The following is a 19,278-nucleotide window of genomic DNA, read 5'->3' as shown; positions in this document are numbered from 1 at the left end:
GTGGCTCCCCCCTTCTTCAGACTGAGCATCCGGCCCAGAGTGGGTGTTTGATGCCTGCGTGTTCAGGGGTGAATGGGGCCATCTGATTCTATGGGAGAAGCAAGTCGCCCTTTTCTAGAATTCGGTGTTTCTCTGGCACAATGAGGCCTGACTGTTCAAGCTGTGAGGTTTAAAGACAATGCTTCCTGCTGATTATTGGCAGTTGCCCTGGAGGAACTGAGCCGTCACGGGGTCCCGAGCCCCAGCACGCCGCCCCCCACACCGTGGTGCAGGCAGCCCCCAGATTACCCGGAGAGGGCTGCGGTCTTGGGGCCAGGAGAGTCGGGAGTTGGTAAGAGGCTTTTCATTGAGACGCTAGGACCTAAAAAGCTCCTTGCTTTTGTTCCGGAAATAGTTTATCAGTTTTCTTCAAGGCAGCGAGACAATCCAGTTTGGGCCTTGGAGTTGTAGATGGATGTCCTGGGGTTCTTGAGATACTGCAGTCAGTGACCTGTATTTGTACTTACTGGGCTCCTTGGTTTTTTTCTTTTTTTTTTTTTTGGCTAAGGTCAGGAATGGAAATAAAAATACTAGTTTTTAGATGTATTACTATATTGTAATATGGAATTAAATATAATTTTAAATTATATTAAATTAAAAACATTCCAAACAAACAAAACTGAACACCCGTTCTATTACTAGCTACAGAGACAGCCTCGCTTGAAAGCGCGTTCATACTTGACCTGTGTGTCTTAAAGCCAGAGTCTGGGAAGTGGGGGGGTAGTGTGATCAGAACCCAGTTTCTCTGTCTTGAACTCGGAGAAGAAGATCTTCGCGCCTCGGTCCAGCTCCCCTGTGAGTGATGTCATTCCTAGAACTTGGCAGGTAGGTTGGGACTCAGACGGAGTGAAGCCAGTGCACTCTGCCTCCTTGGGGTGGGTTTTATAGCTGTCGCAGCTCTTCTCCTAATGCTTGAAAGTCTTTTCTGCCTCGGATGCCTCCTGGGGTGTGTTTCATTTGGCTCTCGGCCCAGGTGCCTGCATCTTAGTCAGCGTCTTCTTCCTCACACCGTCAGCCTTCCTGTTTTACCTGGAACATTGAGGCGAGGCAGCTCTTTGTTACTAGGAGAGCAGGCTTTCCTGTGCCCCTGAATGTGAGCTGAAACTCCAATACTTTGGCCACCTGATGCGAAGAGCTGACTCCTTAGAAAAGACCATGATGCTGGGAAAGATTGAGGGTGGGAGGAGAAGGGGACGACAAAGGATGAGATGGTTGGAAGGCATCACTGACTCAATGGACATGGGTTTGGGTGGACTCTGGGAGTCAGTGATGGACAGGGAAGCCTGGTGTGCTGCAGTCCATGGGGTCACAAAGAGTTGAACATGACTGAGTGACTGAACTGAACTGAACTGGGTGTGAGCAGGGAGTCCCATAAGGGATTTGCCCCCCTGCTGATAATACTTGGGTCTGGCTTCTGTTGTTTTTTTAAGAATGCTTCCTTATTTTAACTTTTGGCTGCAGCATGCAGGATCTTGGTTCCCCGACCAGGAATCAACCCCATGCCCCCTGCGTCGGGTGTGCGGAATCTTAACCACTGGACCTTCATTTCGGTCCGAAGGTCCCTGGGGTCCGTTTCTTGCATGACTATTGGGGATCAGCTCAGTCACAGAGTCTTCCATCTGCAGCGTGGGGAGCAGTGTCTGGGCGATGCGGAAGGAACCGCTGGAGAGATTCTTCACACCCCGGAACCCGAGTTAAGGCAGAGTGTGGGAAACCCGGGCATCTTGGCTGCAGACCGTAACTACCGCGCCTCGTGTTTGAATTTCCATTGTTAAAAACTTACCTGTGTGTCTATTTTCTGCCAATAGTCAGAAAATGCTAGACAAATTCTTGGTGTGTTGGAGGACGTGGCAGTCCGCCTTCAGCATTCCGTGTGTAACTGTTGCTGTAGAACGTGCGTCCACCGTGGAGAAGCCGCAGGAAGTGATCGCCTTGAATGAGCCCCTGACCGGAGCGCCTGGCTGGCCCCTTTCCCTTCAAAGGGAAATAATCTCTCTCCTCTGCCTTCCCCGCCGCCTGCAGATGTTTTTATTTGACGATGGGGGCTAGCTGGGTTTCAGTTAATTAAAGTTTTAATTGTGTTTGATTCTGCAGCAGACCTTGTGTTTGCTTTCCTTAATAATGAGATGCAGCGTGTCGTCTCCCAGCCCGCGCTCCAGCTGGACAGCAAGGGGGCCGGAGGCGGCCTCGGGACCACTCGCCTGCCCGGCGCTCTGTGTTTGCTGTTTGTTTTGGGTGTTATGTTCAGGTCTGAGGAAAGGGCCGGCTTAAGCTTTATAATCTGAACATTGTTCAAGAATTCCCTAGCGTCTAAATAAAACATTGCCTGTACAAAACAAATATTTGTTGTCCTTTTGAACAGAAAAAAATTAACCTATCGGCCTCTTCTTAGAAAGGCTTGTTTGCGGACTTGCCTGGTGGTCCAGTGGTTAAGAATCTGCCTTCCAGTGCAGGGGACGTGGGTTCAGTCCCAGGTCAGAGAATTAAGATCCCAGACGCTGCAGGGCAACTGAGCCCCCAACTGGAGAGAACCTGGAGGCAGCGATGAAGACCCAGCACAGCTGGAAGGAGAAGGAAGGAAGGAGAAGAAAGGAAGGAAGGGGAAGGAAGGAAGGAGGTCTTGCTTCTAAGGCTTGCCCTTGGCTGGTGTCTGAAGACTTGGATTTTGAGCGGTTTGCACAGACTAATAATGTATACTAGACTGTATAAACAATGTGATGGTGGAAGAAATTTGGAATTTTGGTACGAGCCAGGCAGGGGGTGCCTATGTGAGCAGGCCCCAGTGAAAACCCTGGGCACCCCTGGGAGAAGACTCTGGCAAGCTTGTGCCTGGTTTCCCCAAGACTTTTCCCCGCTGTGCCTTTTCGCTGAGTACACTTTGTATCCTTTGCCGAAATAAATCATAGTCATGAGCATTTACGCTGTATGCTGAGCTCTGCGAGTTCTCAAGTCTGGGGGTTATCTAGGGTTTGGGGCGTCGTTCATTGTCAGTTTGAGATCATCATTTCTTGGCTGGAGTAAATTGTTTTTACTGGGGCACCTGGACATACCTCCCAAACCTGTTCTGCCTCTTTTTGTTGTTGTTGTTCTGCCTCTTGAATGTCTCTGTGTTGGTAGGTTCCTGCCTTCAGCCCAGTATCCAAAGTCGTGAACCTCGGAATCATCTCCGGGTCTGACCTTGGTTCAGATGCCGTGTTCGGATCCAGCCTTCCCGGAGCCCTCGCCCCGTTCCTGCTGTTGGGGCATCTGCCCCTCCCTGGGCTTCGCTCCCCTGGCCTGGCTTTCTGTCTCTAATCTCCACTCTAGCCTTCGCCTTAAACCTTGGCAGCGTCACTTTCACCATCGAAATAAAACGCAAACGCCTGGGGCCAGCCTCCCAGGGCACTGTAGTGCGCGGTGGGGCAGCAAAGCGGCTGGAGTGTAGGTTTGTGCTGTCCGCTCTGCCACTGCCTGGCTGCTGCCACGGGCAAGTTACACGCCCTCTGCGTGGACGTCAGTATCCTTATCAGCATATGAGGATACAGATTGGTTGGTGCAGGTCTAAATGAGTATGTGTTTAAAATCCTTGCAACAGTGCCTGGCAGGTGAATGGCTCCCATAGCTATTAGCTGTGCTTAGTTTTTTCTGGTTTTGTTTCTGTTCTGTTAGAGTGGATTTACAGTGCTGTGTTGCTTCCAGGGGCGCAGCAGCGGGAATCGGTTATACGTATACACGCATCCGCTCTTCCTAAGAGTCTGTTCCCATGAAGGTCATTACAGACCACTGAGCAGAGTTGCCTGTGCTGTGCAGCAGGTCCTTCTCAGTTATCTGCTTGACACAGTGTTTATGTCAACCCCAGTCTTCAGTTCATCTCTCGCTCCCCCTTACCCCAGTAACCGTGAGTTTGTTTTCTACATCTGTTTCTGGGGATTAGTATTTATAATTATCTCTTGACCTTCTGCCGTTGGCCTGGGAGCTATTCCCTGACAGTATGCCTGGCTCTGGCTCTTTAACAATCAACTGCTGAGTTAAGGAAGAATCCATGAGAGTGGGAGGAAGGGGAGGAGGAAGGGAGGGTTAGTTAAAACCTGGTGTGTGTTCTCAAGAAGCTTGAGGGATAGAAGATGTTCTCATCTCATTGGAAAAGACCCTGGTCCTGGGAAAGACTGAGGGCAAGAGGAGAAGGGGGTGACAGAGGATGAGACGGTTGGATGGCATCACCGACTCGATGGCAGGAGTTTGATTAAGCTCTGGAAGTTGGTGATGGACAGGGAGGCCTGGCGTGCTGCAGCCCGTGGGGTCACAAAGAGTCGGACACGACTGAGCGACTGAACGACAGCAATCACTGAAACTGAGAGCGTGAGAGGAACGTGGGGCGAATGGTGACGCGTTGTGCAGAGGGCTCGGGTGGGAAGAGACGCACCAGACTGGTTAAGCAGTGACCAAACTCTTGCTTTACCACCGTTCCTGATCCCACAGAGAGAGGCAGGGGAGTGTCAGGGTTTGGTGTGCCTCCCAGAAGCAATCAGAACAGTGAGGTCCTCCTACGGGACCCTCATTCTCTGCCTCCCACGGAAGCTTGCCTTTCTCTGGAGTGACATTTTGAGCTACCTAACAGGGCATGTGCCTTAAAGAGGATACAATTACCGCCTGATGGCTCCTGAAAGATCCTCTCCAGGGTGTCTAGGTTTCCTCCTGGCTCCCTCAGGTAGAAGCAATGTGGGGAGACAGGAAATACACATCCGTGCCGCACAGTCTCCCGGGACCCTCGCCTCCTGACACGTGTCTGAGGATTGCACTGGCCATCACCAGACCTTGCATCACTGAGTTGGTGCCAAGGGTTGCAGTCAGTTGCTCTTGAGTCTGGGTTTAACTAACCCTCCCTTCCTCCTCCTTCCTCCTTTCTCATTTATTCATTCATTCATTTATTCAGCAGAATTGCACGGAGGCAGTTTTGTCCTGTGACCTCCCTGAGTCACTGCTCGAGGCAGAAGGTGTTCGGATTGCTGTTGCTGCTTTCCTTTCTCTGTATTAGGTGTCCACAAGAGTCACCCTGTAAAGCTCCCTCTTGAATTTGCATCGCGGTCTTAGAATCACGCTTTGCTGAGCGGGTTGCATCGTGGAGATCTTTGTGTCATTTAGCCTCTGCTGCATAGCAAACACCCTAAACTAAGTGACTCACAAGAACAGGCGTCTCTTCGCTCATCATTCTGGTGCTGGCAGTTCAGGCTGGACTCAGCACGGTGGGTCACCTCTGTTCTGTGCGGCTTTGGCTGGACCTCAGCTGGGATGATGGGGACAGCGGGGTGTCTCTCCATGGGCAGTCCCGTCCTGGAGGAAGCTATTCCAGGCCGATTCACATCGTGGCAGAAGGGTTCCCAGCCACAGGAGAAAAACCACTGCCCCAATTTGCAGTCACTTTCTCAGTCTCTGCTGCTTGCTGTTTAGTTGCTCAGTCGTGTCCGACTCCTTGCACCCCCATGGACTGTAGCCCTCCAGGCCCCTCTGTCCATGGGATTCTCCAGGAAAGAAGACTGGAGTGGGTTGCCATTGCCTACTTCAGGGGATCTTCATGAACCCAGGGATCAAACCCACGTCTCCTCCGTCTCCTGTGTTGGCAGGTGGGTTCTTGACCACGAGTGCCTCCTGGGAAGCCCTCTCAGTCTCTGCTGGTGTCCTGTTTCCTAATGCCGTGTTGGCCATAGCAAGACACGAGGTCAAGGCAGCGCCGTTGACGGGGCCCGTCTGTGGGTGTGGATACGGGGAAGTGTGTGGATGTTGGCTCTTGATGTGGCAGTCTGCATCAAGGTGTTTATATGCGGTCTTGCCAGAAACGCCAGAAACGCAGGCAGCAGTACTGTGGTCAGCTCTCCTCCCTTTCTCCTGGGATGGGGACAGTCAGTGGATTAGATGCTTTGCCCCCTAGTCCACACGAGCCCTCTTAGCACATTGTCTCTCTGCCCAGCCACACTGGCCCATCTGGCCCACAGATTGATGGGCACTCCCAGTCCCAGAGGGCCCCAGGGAGCATGTGGCTGGATCAGCACAAATCTGACATGAATGCTCGAGAAGGAACTCCAAACTGATCACAGCCGCAGCCCACACAGGTAGTTCTGACAAAGTGACATCCGACCCCCACCCCCCACCCCCGAGCCTTCTCAGCCGGCCCCAAGCCTGGACCGCGTCCCCGCTCCGTCCTTGAGTGTCCTTAAGGAGGCAACAGCTGTTGTCCTCTGTGTCCCTTACAGTGCTCTGACGACCGCAGGGCCGTGGACGGGGACCTGGGGACACGAGGAGGGGAGGCTGCCTGGGATGCTGGACACCAGGCTCTAGCTGGGCTCACTGCCAGGAGACTGGCAGTCTCGGGTTAGTGGAGGGGCTGGCTGATCGACTCCTTGTCTGGTTTCATCCGTTCTGATGGTCTTATTTTAAGCTCTGTGTTTTTCCAAGTTTATGTTCATGCTAAAGGTTGTATTCAGCAGATATTATGGAAATATGGCCAAGAGACGGGACTCAAGGTGACTGAGATCAGAAAGGTGTTTGGATGAAGAGTCTGGAATATGTGGGGGAAGGGGTGAGAAGGCTGGATGATCTTTGGGTCCTCGAATGAGACTGGACCCTGGGCAGCAAAGATCCTTGTTGGGCTTAGCCAGGTGATGGGATAGGACTGAAAAGGGATCAAAGAACTTCTGTGAAGTGCATTTGGGGAAATAATTCAAGATGACTAGGCATCTGGGGCGTAAGTACTGCAGAGATGACTTTTGCTGCGCATAGGGAGGAATTAGATTTGAGCAAGAATGAATTTTCTGTTCTTTCAGTCTGATATTATGGCAACATCTCAGGCTGAGCAAATTCGACTGTTATGGTCAGTGGGAGTCAAGAGCCCAGAGAATTGCAGCTGGTGTCCTCAGTCGCTGAGTCGTGTCCGACTCTTGGCTGCCCCACGGACTGTAGCCCACCAGGCTCTTCTGTCCCTGGAATTCTCCAGGCAAGAATACCGGAGTGGGTTGCCGTTTCCTTCTTCAGGGGATCTTTCCAACCCAGGGATCGAGCCCGAATCTCTTGTGTTTCCTGCATTGCAGGTGGGCTCTTCACCACTCGCGCCATCTGGGAAGGTTCTAGGTTCGCTAATAACATCAGTGTCATTGAGTGTGAAAGTCGCCATGAGTGACCGCACGTGTGCGTGTGTGCTCACACGAGCGTGCGTGCGTGTGTTACGCACAGCCTGGCATGGAAGCACGTGGAGCCCTGTCAACCATCTGTCTTGTGTCTGCACCCCCCAGGTAAGGTCTGAGCTCAGGAAGCCAGGAGCGGGGTGCAGCCTGGCCACCACTGTGTCCCCAAGGCTCTCTGCGTTGCCAGGCATCTATTAAGTGCTTAGGAAGTATTTATTCAATAAATGAATCAAGAAAAAGCTGGAAGGGGAATTTTTTAAAACATCTTTACTTTTTTTTTAATAGTCATTTTTATAGAATTCACCTGGGCATTTTAGTAAGTCACAGAACAATGACTGTTGATGGCTTTTAAGCTGTTTTGGTGGCGGCGAGATAAGAAATGCAAGGAAGAAAACAAGGGACCACAGTGAAATTTCTGCACTATTAAAAACAATCACACTAAAAGCCCAGAAACCCTAGTTATTTGGGTTACTGGCCTAGTATAGTAGAAGTATACCATCTTTGTGAAGTGTATTTATCTTTTTCCAGAATTAAAATAGCTTTTTGGTATTCTCTGATTATGAAATTAATACGTACTTGGGTAGAATGGTCAAACAGTAAGAATATAAAGCACTCGGTAAAGGTACCCTTATTTCCATATTGTTAACATTTATGAAAAATTTTTTAATTGTGGCAAAATGCACATAACATAAAATTCACTATCTTAACTTTTTTTTTTTTAATGTGGGCCATTTTTAAAGCTTTTATTGAATTTGTGACAATATTGCTTCTGTTTTAGGTTTTGGTTTTTTGGCCACGAGGCATGTGGGGGGTCTTAGCTCGCTGACCAGGGATCGAACCCTCAGCCCCTGCCTTAGAAGGCCAAGTCTTAACCACTGGACTGCCAGGGAAGTCCCTGTGTTAACTGTTTTAAGCGTAGAGTTCAGTGGCAGTTCAGTAGATACACATTGTCTTACAAGCAGTTTCCCAAATGTGTTCATCTTGCAAAACCCGACCCTATGCCCCGTAGACATCAGCTGTGCGTCGCACCCTCTCCCTGACCCCTGGCAGCCGGCATTCCACATCCGGTCTCTGAGCTCGACCGCGCTAGGTGCCTCACATAAGTAGAATCACGCCGCATCTGTCTTTTGGGTTTGTGTCTGGCTTATTTCACTTTAGTGTGCTGTCTTCGGCTTTCATCCAGATTGTAGCATGTGTCAGAATTTCTTAGTGAATGATATTCCATTGTGTGTAGATGTATATGTAGATAAAATTTGTTAATCCATTCACTGAATTACTTCTGCCTCTTGGCTGTTGTGAATAACGCGGCTATGGGCATGAGTGTTGAACATCTTTTAATGTGTTCCTTTACCCACACAAACTATAAAAGGGGTCATTCTGTATGGGTTTCCCTTGTAGCTCAGATGGTAAAGAGTCTGCCTGCAGTGCAGGAGACCCAGGTTTGATCCCTGGGTCGGGAAGATCCCCTGGAGAAAGGAATGTCAACCCACTCCAGTCTTCTTGCCTGGGGAGTTCCATGGACAGAGGAGCCTGGTGGGCTACAGTCCATGGGATCACAAAGAACCGGACACGACTGAGTGACTGACGCTCTCCCTCTACTTTCTCACCGTCGATGCGTTTTTCCTCCGCACCGTGCCCCGCGCGCCTTCTCTTGGCGGTTGATGCGTTTTTCCTCCGCACCGTGCCCCGCGCGCCTTCTCTTGGCGGTTGATGCGTTTTTCCTCCGCACCGTGCCCCGCGCGCCTTCTCTTGGCGGTTGATGTTGACACGCAGCACTCCTTTTTATGATGTGTATAATGCACGTGCCCTTGTCTGGAGTTATCCATTTGCTGTTGGAGGTTCATGTTGGCTCCGATTTCTTTATGTTCTAACCATGCCTCAGTAGCCAGGCTGAGATCTACACTTTTGCCCCCTTGCCTGGAAATGAAAAGGGTAACATTTGAGTCTTGGGCTGGATTTTGCAGAAACAGAGCCCGAGAGGACTTGGGGTAAAAGTGACTTACTAAGAATATGTTCTCGGGAGAGAAGGAATTAGGGAGGCAGGGTGAGGAAGGAGCTAAGCAAAGGAGTCCTGAGGTCTAGCCTCGTCCCGATCGTGCGTAGCCACCCTGGCAGAGCTGCCTCTCTGGTCCCGGGGAGGTCAGCCGTGCAGCCCTCGGTGGCCCCTGCCCGGGCAGTGCCGGAGGGGGCGCCAGCGTGCCCTGTTTGTCCCGCAGCCTCCTGGCTCCGGGGGGTGGTGGGGCTGAGGTCTTGGTCCTGAGGCTGTGGGTGGGGCATCTCCACCAGTGCTGGTAACTGCTGTGGCATCTGTACGCCTGGACTGAGCCAAGTACATAAGTGAAGTTTTTAAAAAGTTTTGGTTGTGCTGGGTCTTTGTTGCAGCCCATGGGCTTTTCTCTGGTTTCGGCTCACCAGCCTTTCTAGTTGAGGCTCGCAGGCTGCCCCGTGGCCTGTGGGATCTTAGTTCCCCGACCAGGGATCGAACACACATCCCCTCCCTTGGAGGGCACTGGACCACCAGGGAACGTCCTGTAAGTGCATTTTTTAATAGCCAAGGTGCTCATCCATCTCCAGTTTACAAAAGAATGAGAACTAAAACTGAATGGAGGTGAGCAACTTTCCTGGTGTCCCACGGCCAGTAAGGCGTGGGTGAGATTTGGAAGGGCCTGTTCTGTCCTACGGCCTGGACTCTTCATCAGTGGATTGTATCGATTAACTTCTGGAAGCAGAATTGCTAGACCAAACAGATGGGCCTTTTAGATATACATATACACGCAGATCTCTCGCCCCTGCCCTTCCCCAAGGTCTTCGAGACGTTGAGTCTAACGCCATCCCCGAGTCTTGCCCATCTTTTGTTCTCGTTCAGTCGCTCAGTCGTGTCGGACTCTTTGCGACCCCATGGACTGCAGCACGCCAGGCTTCTCTGTCCTTCACCATCTCTCGGAGTTTTGCGCCAACTTGGGTTCAGTGAGCTGGTGATGCCATGCAACCATCTTACCCTCTGTCACCCCTCTCCTTCCGTCCTCAGTCTCCCCAGCATCGGGGTCTCTTCGCATCAGGTGGCCAGAGTATTGGAGATTTTGTATTGGAGTCAGTCTTTCAAATACCTACTGATGCAATGGTAAAGCTTTTTGCCTTGACTTTCTTTTCTTATTGCTGAAATCGACGCCCTTCCGCATGTCTTCTGGCCAGCTATATTTGCTCCTCGAGCTCCTGTTTTTGGTTAAGACCTCTCTGTCGTTCCTGCTGCTCCGTTTCTGTCACTGAGCTCTGCGTTTAGTCTTACGCTAGGGCCGTTCTTTGAATTGCCATACTTTCCAGTGTACACACCTATAGGACTCCTCTCGTCCGCTAGGTGCTTGCTGGACGGTCGCCGAGTCTGGGGCGTTTTCGGGCCGTTCGACCCGAACGAGGGAGGCACGCTCTCTCGGTGCTGATAGTGGCGTCTGTGGCGCTCCAGCGCTTTCTATCCACCGAAAGCACTTTTCTCTCTTCAGCTCTGTCTGTAAACTCCATTTACACGGCAGACCCTTTTCTTGAAGTGGGAGAAAACGTGATCTTCCTCTCCATTTGAATTATCAGTGTATCAGTTAGCACTAAATTTGCAATTGAGAGAAAATGTGACTTGGAGTGACTTAGGAGCAAAAAGAAATCTATTCGGTTTCCCCAGTGGGAGTGCTCAGGCATGGGCCTCACTGCAGGCTGCTCCCTGCTCAGCCGGTCGTGATCCCTCATTCGGCATCCTTGGGCTCTCCTTCCCCGTGCTGGCTCCATTCTCAGGAGGCGGATGCCTGCCCAGCCCTGACAGGCATCCTTGATGGTCAAAGCCAGTGGGGAAAAGAGCGGACCTCCGAGTCCAGAATTTGGGTCTTACTGCCATCTGCCTACAGACGAGTCATTATAGTGGGGAATGGTGTACATTTTCTTGCCGTATGCTTACCTTATGTATGGATGCAAGGGTTGGACTATAAAGAAAGCTGAGCGCCGAAGCATTGATGATTTTGAACTGTGGTGTTGGAGAAGACTTTTGAGAGTCCCTTGGACTGCAAGGAGATCCAACCAGTCCATCCTAAAGGAAATCAGTCCTGGGTGTTCATTGGAAGGGACTGATGTTGAAGCAGAAATTCCAATACTTTGGCCACCTGATGCAAAGAACTTATTCATTTGAAAAGACCCTGATGCTGGGAAAGATTGAAGGCGGGAGGAGAAGGGAACGGAAGAGGGATGAGATGGTTGGATGGCATCACCGACTCGATGGACATGAGTTTGGGTAAACTCCAGGAGTTTGTGATGGACAGGGAGGCCTGGCGTGCTGCCGTCCATGGGGTCACAAAGAGTCGCACGTGACCGAGCGACTGAACTAAACTGAACTGATGCTCACCCTGCACTGGAGGAGGGCTGGCACCCAAGGGAATCTGGGGAGAGGTTATTGGAGAAAGAGGAGTGAGTGCTGCCAGGCCAGGCGTGCCTGCCGAAGCCCACCTCGTCCATATTCACGATGCTTTATCTTCACTGTGAGTCAGGTTTGTGAGATCAGGCTTGGAATAGCAACCATTTTTAGAGAACAGGGCTGGCCCTTGGTCTGGTGACTTGAAGACAAGAGAATTCCCCTTGCAGGTAAATTTTGTGACTGTGCACCACCTGGAGACACTGAGGCCATCAGTGACTCTTAGCAGATCTGGGTGGGGGTTCTTCTCTTTTTAATGAGTGAGGTGAGCTTCAAGCCTGCCACTTGGGTATTAAGTCAGAAAAGGATTCCTCAGCACCAGTGAGGGACTCGCTCTCCCAGGACCCACGTCCGCTGGCTGCGAAGGGGTCAAACTGCGTGCTCAGGAGGCAGGAAGCGCGTGAGCACCTTGGAGAGCTGCGTCTCCTGCCCCTCTCTTGTCTGGGTTTTGCTGTTACTGAAATGGTTACCTGTGTCCAGCTGATGACGGTATTGCTGCAATTCCTTCTTCTTTGCTTCAAGCGTTTACTTTTAAATGAAATTCCTCCCCACCCTTTTAAAATAAATTTTTAATTCTAATAACGGAGGCAGCCTGTGTAATGGAAACAGCAGTGGCCTGATTTCCAGGTCTCCCTCTGCTCCTGATCAGTGCATGGCTATGTAGAGCCTCTCCTGATCTGTTTTCTAGACTGTGAAATGAAGTGGTGGTGCTAGATGTCTCTGAAACACATGGGAGAGAGTTGCAGAGTGTTAGTCCAGAGTGGCTGTAGAGAAGGCAAGCGCAACCCTTAAACTTACCGGAGGAGAAGGCCAGGAGAGGCTCAGAGCTAATCAAGAGTGAAATTGGAGGGAGGGCCTCAAACTTGGCTTTTTACATTGGGCTCTTGACTATAAGGCCAAGGACAACCGTTTAAAAATAAGAAAAAGAAGCATAACTGATATGCTAAGGGAAGAGAGAAAATGGAATTATATGAAACATTCCATTGAAACCTTAAAAAGCAGAAAAAGAATAAAAGACAAAAATAAGAACAATGGACAAGGGCAATAATTGGAAAACACTAACCAATATACGGGTATTAATCGAACTGTATCAGTAATCACTTTGAGTGTCAGTAGTCTGAATGCACTGACTAAAAGGCGGATAATGGCAGCATGAATTAAGAACAAGACCTGCCTGTGCCTTGTCTACAAGAAATGCTCGTTAGGTGTTAAAACACAGAGTAAAAGTAGAGATGGAGGAAAATATACGGAGAGAAAGCTGGAGCAGCTGTCTTAATGTCAAAGGAGCAAACTTCAAAGAAAATTATCAGAGATAAAGAAGGGTATTACATAATGGCGAAGGGGTCAGTTCTCCAAGAAGGCATAATTTTTAAGCATATGTGTCTAGCAACATAGTGTCAAACTATGTGAGGCAAAAACCAATAGAATTGCAAAGAGAAATAAATGAATCCACTCTGATAGTTGGAGACTTCAACACCAGTTTCTCAGAAATGGAAGGGTGCAGGAGACAGAAAATCCGTGAGGACAGAGTTGAACTCAGCATCAGCTGCTGCTGCTGCTGCTGAGTCGCGTCAGTCATGTCCGACTCTGTGCAACCCCAGAGACGGCAGCCTACCAGGCTCCCCCGTCCCTGGGATTCTCCAGGCAAGAACACTGGAGTGGGTTGCCATTTCCTTCTCCAATGCATGAAAGTGAAAAGTGAACGTGAAGTCGCTCAGTCGTGTCCGACTCTTAGCGACCCCATGGACTGCAGCCTACCAGGCTCCTCCATCCATGAGATTTTCCAGGCAAGAGTACTGGAGTGGGGTGCCACAGGCTGCCCAAGAAGAACAAAGACACAACAGGTAATATCACAAATGAAAGAAAGGGCATCGCTGCAGATTCCATGGACGTAGAAAGCATAATAAAGGAATATGATGTACAACTTTTAGCCCACAAATCTTATAATCTAGATTAAATGGACAAATTCCCTGCAAGATACAGTTTGCCAAAAGTCACCCAGGATGAAGTAGACAATCTGAATAGGCCTCTATTAAAGAAATTGAACCAATAATTAATAACCTTCTCAAACAGAAAGCCCCTGGCCCAGATGGGCTTATTGGTGAATTCTATGAAACAGAAAAGAAATTATACTAATTCCTGCTGGTCTGCTTCAGAGAACAGAAGCAGAGAAAATACTTTGTAACTCATTCTGAGGCCAGCATTAGCCTAATACCCAAGCTGGGTGAAGATATAACAAGAAAAGAAAACTATAGACCAGTATCACTCATGAACATAGATGCAAAAATGTTTAGCAAAATATTAGCAAATAAAATCCAACTCTGTATAAAAAGAGCTGTACACCATGGCCAGGTGGGATTTATCCTAAGTATGCAAAGCTGGTTCATCATTCAAAACTCGATATCTGGGGCTTCCCTGGTGGTCCAGTGGTTAAGGATCCACCTTGCCATGTGGGGGACATGGGATTGATCCCTCGTTGAGGAGCTAAGATCCCACATGCCATGGGGCAGCTAAGCCTGTGCACCCCACCCGCTGAGCCCATGTGCTCTGGCGCCTACACACCACGACAGAGATCTCCTGCTGCAGTGAGGGTCCATGTGCCGCAGCCAAGAGCTGACACAGCCAAACACAGGAACATTAAGGAAAGGGCCTTGATGCCATCCATCACGTTAACAAGCTTAATGTATATATGTATGGATGTGTGTATATGTGGACACGTATACATATGTATACACACATACACGTGGGCTTCCTAGGTGGCTCAGTGGAAAAGAATCTGCCTTCCAGTGCAGGAGATGCAGATTCCATCGCTGGGTTGGGAAGATCCCCTGGAGGAGGAAATGGCAACCCAGTCTAATATTATTGCCTGGAGAATCCCATGGACAGAGGAGCCTGGCGGGCTACAGTCCTTGGAGTCAGAGAGTCAGACACATCTCAGCAACTGAGTGCACACATGCGCACGTGTGGACGTGCACACACACACACAGACACACACACACACGTATACGCAAAACAGTAAGATGAGAGCAGGTCCCTCCCTCAAGGATGTGTGGCGATCAGGAGACCCCTCACGTGCATGGGGCCTGCAGTGCGGCCTGGAGTGGGAGCCCCAGGCTGCGGTGAGCTCTCTCGGGAGTTCCAGGCGCTGCTGCTCAGCCTTCCCTGCCCTTCTGCGCCTGTGGCTCCATTCACCCTTCTCCGAGCTGGGCCCTTTTGCTCCCTCAGCTTCCCTTCCCGTAATTGCAGGCCTGAGGCGTCTGAATGGCTCAGCTCCTTTGGAGCCAGGCTGAGTAGATTAAGGGTCACCTAAACCGATGTCCCTTGCGGTCTGCCGGGGCTCGGGTTCTACCCAGGCACAGCCAGCCCTGGCCACTGACACGGGCTTTGTGTAAAGCACAGCCCCTCTGCCTCCGCGTGCTAACCCTAACCCTAACCCATGGGGCTTCGGGCCCTGCATCTGGGGTCGTCTGCAGAGAACGGTATAGCACAGCTATTTGTGAAGGTGTTAGTCGCTCAGTCGTGTCCAGCTCTTTGCGACCCCGTGGACCGTAGCCCGCCAGGCTCCTTTGCGACCCCGTGGACCGTAGCCCGCCAGGCTCCTCTGTCCATGGGATTGTCCAGGCAAGAATGCTGGAGTGGGCTGCCATTTCTTCCTCCAGGGGATCTTCTTGACCAGGGATTGAACCGGGGTCTCCTGCCTTGCAGATGGATTATTTATGGTCTCAGCCACCATGGAAGCCCCAGCACAACTGGGGTAATTCCAGAAGACGCAGGCTCATTTAAGGAGAGCCAGTTCTACCCAGCGAGATCAGGGGGATAGATACAATTTTTTATTTTGATGTTAATTACTCTTATACTCTTCTTCCAAAATTGCCATAGTTCTTCATAATGACAAAACTTGAAGGTCTTTCCTCTTTCTTATGTCAGGTTTGGAGTGTCCAAAAGTTAACCATTATCCAGCACTTACATTTTGATTCACGGAGAATACTTTAGGATTTGTTGTAAGTGGTCCTGGGAACTGGCACTTTTTTCTAAGCTTTGGTTGACACTGAAATTAGGAAAGATGGTTAGATGGTGAAGACCACGGTTATGCAAAAACCGTGGGCTGTAACATGATGCAAAACATGTGTCTCTAAAGTTTAAGGGGAAGTGCAAGCTGCCAGTGAGCTTCAAGAAAGTACTCCTGCTCAGTGACTGGAGGACCTGAGGCCGAGCGTAGCGAAAGGGAAGCGTCCTTGGTCTGTTCCAGACTTGAGTGAGAGCACATCTGTGTGTTCTTTTGGATCAGCACTTTCGTCACAAAGTTCATGAACCATGCAGCCTTATCTGGTGGGCAGGCTTGTTTACACACAAAATGTAATTGGTTCCATATTCCTCTCGGGCCTAAAAACAGTCCCCGTGTTTGTTTTTAATAATAAAATTATTTCCGTTTAGAAAAGGGTGTAGATTTCCATAGACCATCTGATGAGTTACTCAGATTGTTCCACTCATAACAAGATACAGGAGACACAGTCTAAGGAAAACATTTAGAGGAGACTTTGTGTGTGTGGAAGAGGAGGGAGAATTGGTTAGCTGAAATCAAAAAGATTCCAAGTAACAGTGATTTAATTTAATACTAATTAAATTAGCATTGCACGGGAACTGTTTTTTGGAATTTTTGATAGCGCCTTCAAAAAGCAGGGCAGACTCAAGGCCATTTGGTGGGAAATGGCTCATTTGCTTTGTCTTGGTCACTTTCAAAATTGGTCTAAAATCAGTTTCTTTTTCAAGAACTAAATGTTCCTGGTCTTTATTCCACTTTGGAGAGCTACAAACTTTTGTGGTAAAGGGCCAAATACTGAATATTTAGTATGAAACAGAGATAGTTCTAGAGAATTCTGTATACCTAAATGAAGACGTGTTGTATCCCAGCTCAGTTTTATTTTGGACCCTGCAACTTGGATTTTGTATGATTTTCGTGTGTCATGAAATATGATTCTTCTTTTTACTTTTTTATTTCAACCACTCAACTGTGTAAAAGACACTCCTACCTCTGAGGCAGTGCGGTTTGGCCCAAAGTTTGCAGACCCCTGTCCAGCTCCTGTACTGTCTTTGAGGTCGGTATCTAGTGTTTCGAGGGGTGTGCTCAGTTGTTCAGTCATGTCCAGCTCTTTGCGACCCGTTGGAATATAGCCCACCAGGCTCCTCTGTCTGTTGAATTTTTCAGGCAACAACACTGGAGTGGGTTGCTATTTCCTTCTACAGGGGATCTTCCCGACCCAGGAATCAAACCCGTGTCTCCTGCATTGCAGGCGGATTCTTTACTGCTGAGCCATCAAGAAGGCCATATAGTACACTTGATCTTAGCCAAGAGGCTGAAAGAGATCTTTTGGACAGAATATCCCTATACGTGACACCTTACGACATTTGTATGTGAAAGGGAGCCAGATTCTATGGGTGTGTGTGTGTGTGTGTGTGTGCACGTGTGTGTGTGTGTGCACGCGCGGGTGCATGCATGTTTCGGGTTCTCCTGCTCCCCTTGCCTCCACTCTCGGGAGGAAGCCAGGTCTCTTGACTTGAGAGCTTGGATTGTGCAGAACCTCGCCCCCAGCAGCACCCCTGCTATGGCAGGGAGACCAGCCTTGTGGACCCTGAAAAATCTCTGGGCATGTTCTCCACACAGAGAGCTCCGAGTGGCCCTTGAAATAGCAGGACCCAAGAATGCAGATGAAAGGAGAAACGGAAGTAGGAGGCTGCTGAGGTTTCTGTCCAGATAGCTTTGCAAGGCTAGTGAGAAGTGTGGTTATGGCCTCCTGATCCCTTTGCAGATGTGTGTATTTTAAAAAGTTTAGGTGTCTCCAGCGCTTCTTTTTGTTCTTATCCTTAGAGAAGTATCCTGTAGAGAAGAAGTGCTTCTACAGGATGTAAGCACGTGGCTTTGTTAAGTGCAATATTTGGAGAAATTAAGAAAGGTGCAGAAACATCCAGCTTTCCTAAAATGATCTACGTAGCGTGGAACAACGAAACCCAGATAGATAGCTGTTGTACTTATATTTGTTTAATAGGAGTTGTTCTTATTAGGATACCCTCCTCAAATCCTTAATAAATATAAAGCTTTAAATATTTGTCCCATTTTGTAATTAGTCTAGATTTAGCGGTGGTTCTTCCTGATTAGGGAGGAAGCATGCATGACTGTTGCCAGGCAACAGCTAATCGGGGTATTAGCTGCCAGCAAGCTCTTGGCAGTAACTGTAAATTCTTTTGTCTTGTTAACCAAAAAATGAGTGTTAAAGATACAGCAGTGTATGAAGTCTGTTCTGTTGTTCAAATACATACAACTTAGGTGATAAATTCCTCTGCTGATACAACCTTGATGTGCCACTGAAATTTATAGCATGTTCTTGTGCTTGAGTCGATGACTGCTCACAGCCCCAGAGCTCTTCGAATGGGACTGCGAGGTAATAGAGGTGTTGTTTTCTCCAGCTCTCCTTCAAAGAATCTGAGGTTTCTGTTAAAGTACAGGTTGTGAAACGCGTGTGGACTTGCAGCATGAATGTCCCTAGCGAGGCCTCTGGTTCCTGGGCAGGTACCACCACTCTGCCACCCTTGACCTCAGTCTGCGTACCCTGGGGGCCAGCGGCGAACAGCCGGCCAGTGTGAGGGGTCCCGCGGCAGCCGGGGTCCCGGGGCCCCCCGCATTTCAGCGCAGCCAGGCTCCCTGCAGAAGTTTTCTGGGACAAAACATCGGGAAATGAATTCTCCCTTCGTAAGCAAATACGGTGTGAGTCATCTTCTGGACCTTAGGATTAAGAAGGAGGAAAAAAAACAGTTTATTTGGTGGATGCCTTTTTTTTTTTTTTTTTTAAATGAAGCTGCCTGTATTCCAGACTTGACCCTAGACACTCTCTCTCTGGTCACCGGTTTCTAAAGGACACTGTGGGTTGTCTCATTAGGGGTCACACACCCCAGCAGGCACTGTGCGTCCACTTTCTCACTTAACCCCGGGCTGAAGGTAGGGGAGACCCAGCAAATGGGTCCTTCGGGCCAGAAAGGGAGGCGGTGGCGCGGAAGGTCAGTTTCCGTCTGTAAGTCCTGCTCTCTGTAAAGCACCGCTTTCTTGGCCGCCTCCCCGAGCCTGACCTCAAGCAGAGTGGGGAACCTCCCCTGGCAGGAAACACCTCCTCTTGGCTTCGTCATGGGTCAGTTGCCCCTTCCAGCTGGGCGGTTTGGGTTTTCTCTGTCAGCCCACAGTTCTGCCGGGGTTCCAGCTCAGCGGGAAGAGCTGCCAGCACCGGAGGCTGCAGGCCCATCTGTGTCCCTGTTTCGTGGTGTGTGTGTGTTTTATTCCCTCTCTTTCCACTACGAGCCAGAGTACTTCAGCATCGTGTAAACACGCTGGAGTATGCTAACAGCTGCCTCTCCTTTAAAGTTGAGCCCGCTCAGAACTGAAAGGGGACTGCCTTCAGGTTCCGCTGAAGTTTGCGTGTGACAGCATCAAAGCTATTTTTAGTGGAGTGATCACCGGCAAGAAGCTGGAAACGGCTGCTTTCAACTATAAACAGTGGGAAGAGAGGATCGTTTATGCACTGCCGCAGCCCTTGAGTCCATTTCTGTGGGAGACAAGGAGTGTGTAAATCTCTTCTTCAGAGTCATGCAGGC

At 49.7% G+C, this 19,278-nt stretch overlaps 1 protein-coding gene across 8 annotated transcripts in view; it reads left to right on the top strand.

Annotated features, from left to right (window-relative positions):
• FOXN3 (forkhead box N3) overlaps positions 1-19,278 on the top strand; it is a 461,393-nt gene that overhangs the window by 282,188 nt on the left and 159,927 nt on the right. The window lies entirely within an intron of this gene.

The sequence above is a fragment of the Bos indicus x Bos taurus genome, chromosome 10 (assembly GCF_003369695.1).
Source record: "Bos indicus x Bos taurus breed Angus x Brahman F1 hybrid chromosome 10, Bos_hybrid_MaternalHap_v2.0, whole genome shotgun sequence".
NCBI lineage: Eukaryota > Metazoa > Chordata > Mammalia > Artiodactyla > Bovidae > Bos > Bos indicus x Bos taurus.
Note: the sequence above shows the minus strand (reverse complement) of the source record. Positions and strands in the feature narration are given on the sequence as shown.